We start from the raw sequence: 7,894 nt of genomic DNA on the forward strand, positions 1-7,894 counted from the left end.
CACAGACTTTCAGGCAGGAGGGTGAGACATTGTCTGGGCCTGGTGCTTTTCTGATCTTTTGTTTGCGGAAAAGCTGGCAAACATCCTCTTCGCAGATCTTAAGTGCAGGTTGAATGTCAAGAGGAGGTGTTAATGGTATAGCAGAGATAGGGTCAGGGCGGGTGTGAAGGGTGAGACTCTGCATTTCAAAACGACAATAGAAGTCGTTCAGGTCGTCAGCCAGTCGTTGATTACCCATAGACTGAGGGGATGATGGCTTGTAGTTGGTAATGTCTTTCAGGCCTTTCCACACCGATGCAGGGTCGTTGGCTGAAAACTGGTTCTTCAGCTTTTCAGAGTAGCTTCTCTTAGCTGCTCTTATCTCCTTTGTCAGTGTGTTTTTGGCCTGATTATACAAGACTTTGTCCCCACTTCTGTAAGCATCTTCTTTGGCCTGACGAAGCTGTCTCAGTTTCATTGTAAACCATGGTTTGTCATTGTTGTATGTTAAGCGAGTCCTGGTGGGAATACACATGTCCTCACAGAAGCTGATGTAGGATGTCACTGTGTCAGTTAACTCATCCAGATCAGTGGCTGCAGCTTCAAAGACACTCCAATCCGTGCAGTCGAAACAGGCTTGTAAGGCCCGCTCTGTTTCGCTGCTCCATCTCTTTGCTGTTCTTGCTACAGGCTTGGCAGATTTAAGCTTCTGTCTGTAGGTCGGAAGAAGATGAACCAGGCAATGATCAGAGAGACCCAGAGCTGCTCTGGGAACAGAGTGGTATGCATCCCGTATTGTGGTGTAACAGTGATCCAGAATGTTGCTGTCTCTGGTGGGGCATGTGATATGCTGCCTGTATTTTGGCAGCTCACGGGAGAGGTTTGCTCTGTTAAAGTCCCCAATAATAATAATAAGAGAATCCGGGTGTTGCTGCTCCGTGTCAGTGATGTAATCCGCCAGCTGTTGCAGCGCCGCGCTCGCACAAGCATGTGGAGGAATGTAAACATTCACGAGAATAAACGAGGAAAACTCGCGTGGCGAATAAAAAGGTTTGCAGTTAGCTGAAAACCCGGCAGATGTAACGCGCTGTCCGGTATGGTGTCATTGAGCCATGTTTCTGTGAAACACAGCGCAGCGGAGTTGGAAAAATCTTTGTTTGTCCTGGTGAGTAAGAGTATTTCGTCCGTTTTGTTGGTAAGGGAGCGGACATTCGCCAGGTGTATACTCGGCAGCGGGGTCCTAAATCCGCGTCGTCGGAGTCTGACGAGCGCACCCGCTCGCTTTCCCCGCTTGCGACTTTTAGAGCGTTTGTACAGGGCTGCCGCTCCTCCGAGTAAAATGTCAAGTAAGACGTCTGAATTTTCAAAATTAGGGAAAAAATTGATAGAAGGGCATTGCTTAATGTTAAGCAATTCGTCCCTGGTAAAAGTGATTAAAGAAGAGTAGCTTAAAACAGGAAAAACAAACAAAAAAGACATAAGTACTAGAGCACTCCAAACCGAGGCAGCCATCCGCGGCGCCATCTTGAAGCAAATTATGTCACAGTGACATTTCCAGAGAAATCCAACCCAACAGCTCAAATTTAAAATCACTATAAGCTTACCGTTGTGCATTGGAGTAAGTTTTAAACTCTGATTTTTATGTACATTCAGTATTTCTCTGCTTTATTTTTAACTAAAAAGTGACAGGTTGCAGCTTTTTAAATGGACAAAGGGTGGATTTTTTGTTACTTTTTGTTTGTTTGTTTGTCCCTTTTTTATTAAATGTGAGTGAATCTGATTATTTTCTGTGCAGTCCAACTAGTATTTAACCTGAAATATTTCCTTAAAGCTATTTCGATGTACTTGAAAGCACAAGTCTGCTGAACCATTTTCTAATGTGCAATAGAAAGTAGTTCAGTCAGTTTTGTTTTTAACCATCAGCCTGGTAATTCTACAGATGTACAGTCATGGCCAAAAGTTTGTGAACTCCTTTTTTTACAATAAAGAAAACCAGCTGCACACAATCATAACTTTCACATTTAAGTGAATGAATACCTCTTTATGTTTTATAAGAAAAAAACAAACAAGGTTGTCAGGACAGAAGTCAAGTCTGTTCAGTGATGGAAGTTCCAAGTATGAGGAGTTTGCAAACTTTTCCATGATTGTAATATTTTGTCTAACACAATATTCAGAGCAGTTATTCCACCCACACATGCACATTTTGCTCCTTTTTTTATTTAATTTGTATCATTTTAACGCAATGAGAAACCTCAGTCCCACAACCCTTTCCCTTGTAAAAGCCACTAAAAAAGAAAGAGAAATTAGTGTTCGTTTAATTTATATGGTCATTTTAAAATTATTTTGAATAGGAATGTATATACATTAGCATATTATTTGAGAAAGAGAGGAAAGGTGGAGCAGGTTTACTGGAGATGAGAATGTTAAACGACGAGCAAACCAGGACTTTTAACAGCGTGTGCATGGACAGACTTCCACCCGCTTTATTTTGGATGGACCTTGCCAGCTGCCCTCCAGAAATGTTCTGGAAAACGTTCTCCAAGGAGACGGACATTTTTCCGAGCCAAGTTGGATGAAACAGTGTTTTCTGGAATGAACTTCACAATCTCAGTCTGGTGATGAAGTGTCTTGTAGGATCACCTGGTGATCTTTAAACCTTTGGACACTGTACGTTTCTGCACAGATCGAAAAACAGAGCAAGAGATTCAGAATGTCAAGGAGATCTCAGTCCAGCAAGTAGAAGGAACAGATATTGGTTTCTGTTGTATTATTTTGTAAATTATTGATCACCTTTCCTTTGTCCATTTATTTGGCAGGGATCTTGTCCTTCCATTGTTACCTGCTTGTGCAGATTTGACAGGTCTTAGCTACTCCTGTGAGACAAGGTTCACAATATTGCTTATAGTACAACTATATACAGTAGTAACACTATAGTACTACTATATATATCTGTGCAAATGGTTTTAGGTAAATCTCAAATGAATGATCATTCTAGATGAAGATGGAAAGATATGATGAGAGAAAGAGAGAAAATCTGTCATATTTATGTCTGCCCAACCATATTCAGGAAACTTTAAGCGGGGTTTAGAAAGGAGTGGTTCATAAATATATAAATTCTGTCTATGTAATGTATTTTGAAACGTGATGTTTTGACAATCCCAAACTCTAGGCCTTTGATGCATGCCTTTCTGTTTGGATGAAATGTGTTGTCTCATTCAGTCACTGTGTACAACAATTTATATGGTTCCATGCTTATTTCGTTTTTTTTTTGTAGAAGCAGTGTTTCTTCTCTGTGTATCACAAAAAAAGATCTATTCTCAGGGAGATAGCTGGTCTCTGTCTCAACCAGTATCCTCTGCCGACTATATACACATACACACACCATGTTATACGCACACACAGACATACACACTTTGCACCGAATAGGAGACCTGTGTTCTTGATCACTGTGTCCTGTAGCTATATTTAAATATATATATATATATATATATTGTGAATGTCGATCAAAAAGTGTCTAAGACCTTTCCTCTTTCTGATAATTTACTTTAACAGGTTCTTTCAGCCTGAATTATACATAGAATATAAGAGAAAATGAAATAAATAAAAACTAAAGATGGATTTTATTCTTTGAAAACAAATGCCATTCTCTCTTGTGGGTTGTATTTATATATTTACATATACAGTAGGCCTTTATTTGAAAAAAAATGTTCCAAAATGAGATAACCCCATATTAAAAAAAATATTATGAAAATATATATTTTTAATTATGTTATCGTGTTTTTATTGTGTTTTATTGTGCTAGTTAGCTGTGTTTTTTAGTTATTATGGCTTAAATCAAAACAAACCAACTGCAGTTTGACGGAGTTATGTCATTTTGGAGCCAAACTCTTCAAATTTTAATTTATGATGTCCTATGTCCTTTTGATGCAGCCTAAATATGTGTCTTAGAATTACACCAGCATTAAATATTACTGATTCGTCTTAGATGCTATGATAAATGGGATCATTATTAAATATTGATTAAGTATTAATATTTCTCTTTTTTTACACAGTAAAGTCTAAAAAACTATAGGAGAATAACAGGTGTTTTTTATCATTTGTTTAGGAAATATAATTTTTGCGTTCTCAAAATGACTAAAGTCAATCAATGCCAACACACAAAAGGGTGTATTTAAAGATTTAATTGACAAAAACAATGTACCATGGCAACACCACACACAATAAACGTTGACCCGGAAGTTAGTTTCTATCAATCTATGACGCAATACACCAGAAAGCTCCCCATCTGTGTTTGGGTTTAAAGTGCACATTAAATAATATATCATGTGAACTATAAATGCATTACAAAATAATTTAAAGTGACAGATTTACTCCTGACGTTTCAAAGAGTTAACTCATTTGACCAATCAGAATGCTCATTTTTGTACGCGACGCTTCAGGGCCGCTTCCTTGATTATGGCAGCGTTTGGCTTGCGTCGCGTCGCCCTGCAGATGGGCTGTGACGCGCATTGAGCTTGGCAGGTTCAACTCTGACTGAGCAGGAAGAAGCAATAGTTCAGAGCTCTTTGGAAGCAAACAGTTTCATTTTAAAAAAGTTGGTGAATTAAATCATCTCAGTCACCGATTAAAGAGACGACGCGAAGATGTCTGTCGCTGGACTCAAGAAGCAGTTTTATAAAGCGAGTCAGGTGAGTTTCACACGAGCGTCAATCTGAAAGTATTTTACGACCAAAACAAACAAACAAACAAATAATATATCACACGACTCATGAAAGGCACTTTTGTTGTTGTTTTTAAATGTGTATAAACTGAACGCACACCTGTTGCGTCGAGATCAAAGTTTTGCGGTGTCTTAAAACAAAGTGAGTTGCTTTGATAGCATTTCTGAAGTTTGTCTAACGTTAGTTACGTGTTCGTGAGGTGGGTGGTTTTTTGTAAATAATTGTTCCATAGATTTGTTTTAGTATTAGTTTTTTACAGTAATAACTAACTTGTTGAAAAACAATTGGATTACAAATAATATTATAAAGCATCAGTTGTTTACCATTTAAACCATTGCAACATTCCTTTATGCTGTGTGTTTGGGCTTCTTTCCAGTAGGATTTCCCATCTGCCTACTGCCATATAACCAGTTGAACCCAACACATTACCAATAGAGACCCAAATAGACCATGATTTCATTATGATTTCCATTAAACCAGTATATTTACCATTATGACCATTAAGTACATTAGAAGTTTTTGTGTTTTTTTCAGCAGGGCTGAAAGTTGACTTAATGGATTCATCATATTATGAATTATTTTATAGTAGCCTATATTGTGAACTTTCTAATACATTTACATTACATTTATTCATTTGGCAGACGCTTTTATCAAAAGCGACCTACAAGTAGGCGTAATAGTAACAAGTAATAGTTTATTGTTAGAAATTATCAGGTTGTTGTTATATACTGGAAGTAACATGGCATTGTAGCATCACAACTCATTGCATGCAGTCTTGGCCAACATGTGGGTAATAGTTTAAATGTCGTTTATTGGCCTTTAACACACTTTAGTTTCTAGCAGCAGATACACACCTCGGTTGTTTCTGGTCAGCTGTAATGTTGTTTGTCTGATAGAGCGTCACATTAAAACCACAAAGGTTTTGGGTTCTTTTCCCGAGGAACACGCCTGGTAAGAAAATGAATACATGTAAATGTTAGGGATGCACCGAATGTTTGGCCACCAGAGGTGGGTAGAGTAGCCAAAATCTTTACTCAAGTAAAAGTACAAGTAACTAGAGAAATTGTTACTCAAGTAAAAGTAAAAGTCACTATTTTAAAAACTACTTGAGTAAAAGTAAAAAAGTATGCAATGATAAAACTACTCAAGTAGCTAGTTACTTAGTTACTTTGTATCTGATTATATAGGCCTACATAAAGACTACATAAAATTAATATTAACGCCAATATTTTAATAAATATTTTTATTATCATAAGCAGATATCTTTGCAATATACTAGAGAGACTAAAGAATAGACAAACACAGAAGAGACAAGCATTTCTGTAAATGTCATCTAGTCCTGATGTCAATGTAGTTTACACAACTTATTTAGAATAATAGACCATGTCAAACTAAAGCATTAACTAAACTCAGAGCATTTCCTAAGATGATGTAGAACATCTGCAGTGCTCTCTTAAATGAAATACACATTTTTGAACAAAGCTCATGTTTTCTCGTGCTGTGTCACGTGTGTGTTGTGAAACGCTCTTACTTGTAAACAAACAGTAAACAGTGAACCACACGCCCATCAACACGTTTTCTTCCTTCTGTTCTTCAAATGTATATTTCTGCAGGCCCACGTCACGTGTCTAACAGGTAACGCGCATGTTGCGGTGTCTGACGAACAGGTCGCACGGGTGCGCGCATATGGCGGGCATTTATCATCGCTGGCAAACAATATGACACATTTGCAGTTTTGATTGTATAGAGATATAGATAAATATCCACTTCATCCAACTCTCTCTGTGTTCTGCGTGTTCTTAAGTTTCGCGCTACGAGGAGTGAGTAATCCGCCGCTTCAGATGATTCAGATCGTGCTGCGAACTGAGCAAATCATTTGAACTGATTCATTAGCCTATTCAAATGGTTTTGCCCATTGTTCAATTAATGCTTTCAAAAGAATCGACTCAAAAGAATCGATCACTCGGGAATGCCCGTAAAAAGAGACGACAACCTTGAAATAAACAACGCGTTTTAAAAAGCATATTTTAAAATGAAGGAACGAAGGAACGTCACGCAATGTAAGTTATGTAACGAAGTAAAAGTACAGATTTTCTATTAGAAATTTACTCAAGTAAGAGTAAAAGTACACACTTTTAATTTTACTTAAAAAGTACATATTTTCCAAAATGTTACTCAAGTAAATGTAACGAAGTAAATGTAGCGCGTTACTACCCACCTCTGTCGGCCACCGAAAATGTTAGGCCGAATATAGCAAAAAACGCAAGTTCAGTGTTCGGCTGAATATGTGAAATGGCCGAATAAATTTTACCGAACATGACTCGTGAAACGATCAAGCAGCAACTAGCGCAGAGAAAGAGAGAGAGAAATGCGTGCGCTTTATTACTGCCGCAAACATTTTGGCAGTGCGTGCATGTGTGTGTGCGTGCGCGTGTGCGTGTGTGTGTGTGCGTGTGCGTGTGCGCGTGTGCGTGTGTGTGTGTGTGTGTGTGTGTGTGTGTGTGTGTGGAGCATTTTAAAGTGTCAGAGAAAGACACAGCACGGGACTTGCCGCACAGAAGTAAATTTCCAAATGAAAGCGTCTTTACCGGTCGGTAACTTTACTTCAGACGGAAGCGGGCTGTCTGACAGTAGCCCCTGTCAGTAGACTGACAGTTTTTAAAGAACTGTTTTGTTGTAGGGGTACAGAGTAACTTACATTACATTCTTTTAGCAGTCAGTTATAGGCCTAATTAATACAGGCTATTCATGAAGGGAGATGGCTCAGTTTTTAGTTTGAATTTACTTTGTTTTGCTCAATTTTATATTAAGTTGTATTGTATTTTATTGAAAAACAAGACAAATTATAAAAAGCACATTTTGACTATTCAGTTTGTGCAATAGTGAAAAAATGGCTTAATAAATAGAAGAAATGCAAAAAACCATGTTCGGTGTTCGGTATTATTCAGCCTTCAGCCAAGTGTTTCGGCCATCATGTTCGGCTTCGGCCAAGAATTTTCGTTTCGGTGCATCCCTAGTAAATGTAAACAAAGAGCAGTACAGCAAGTACATGATGTATAAATATTTTAATTTAAATCAAATTACTTCGTTGACTTGCATGACTTTACCAAGAAATTCTGTGAAGGAAATTGTGATTTCAAGTCAGTTCACATATATTGCATAGCAAGTTTCGTAATGCATAATGCTATGCAGAA

Source organism: Triplophysa rosa, linkage group LG5, assembly GCF_024868665.1.
Source record: "Triplophysa rosa linkage group LG5, Trosa_1v2, whole genome shotgun sequence".
Taxonomy (NCBI): domain Eukaryota; kingdom Metazoa; phylum Chordata; class Actinopteri; order Cypriniformes; family Nemacheilidae; genus Triplophysa; species Triplophysa rosa.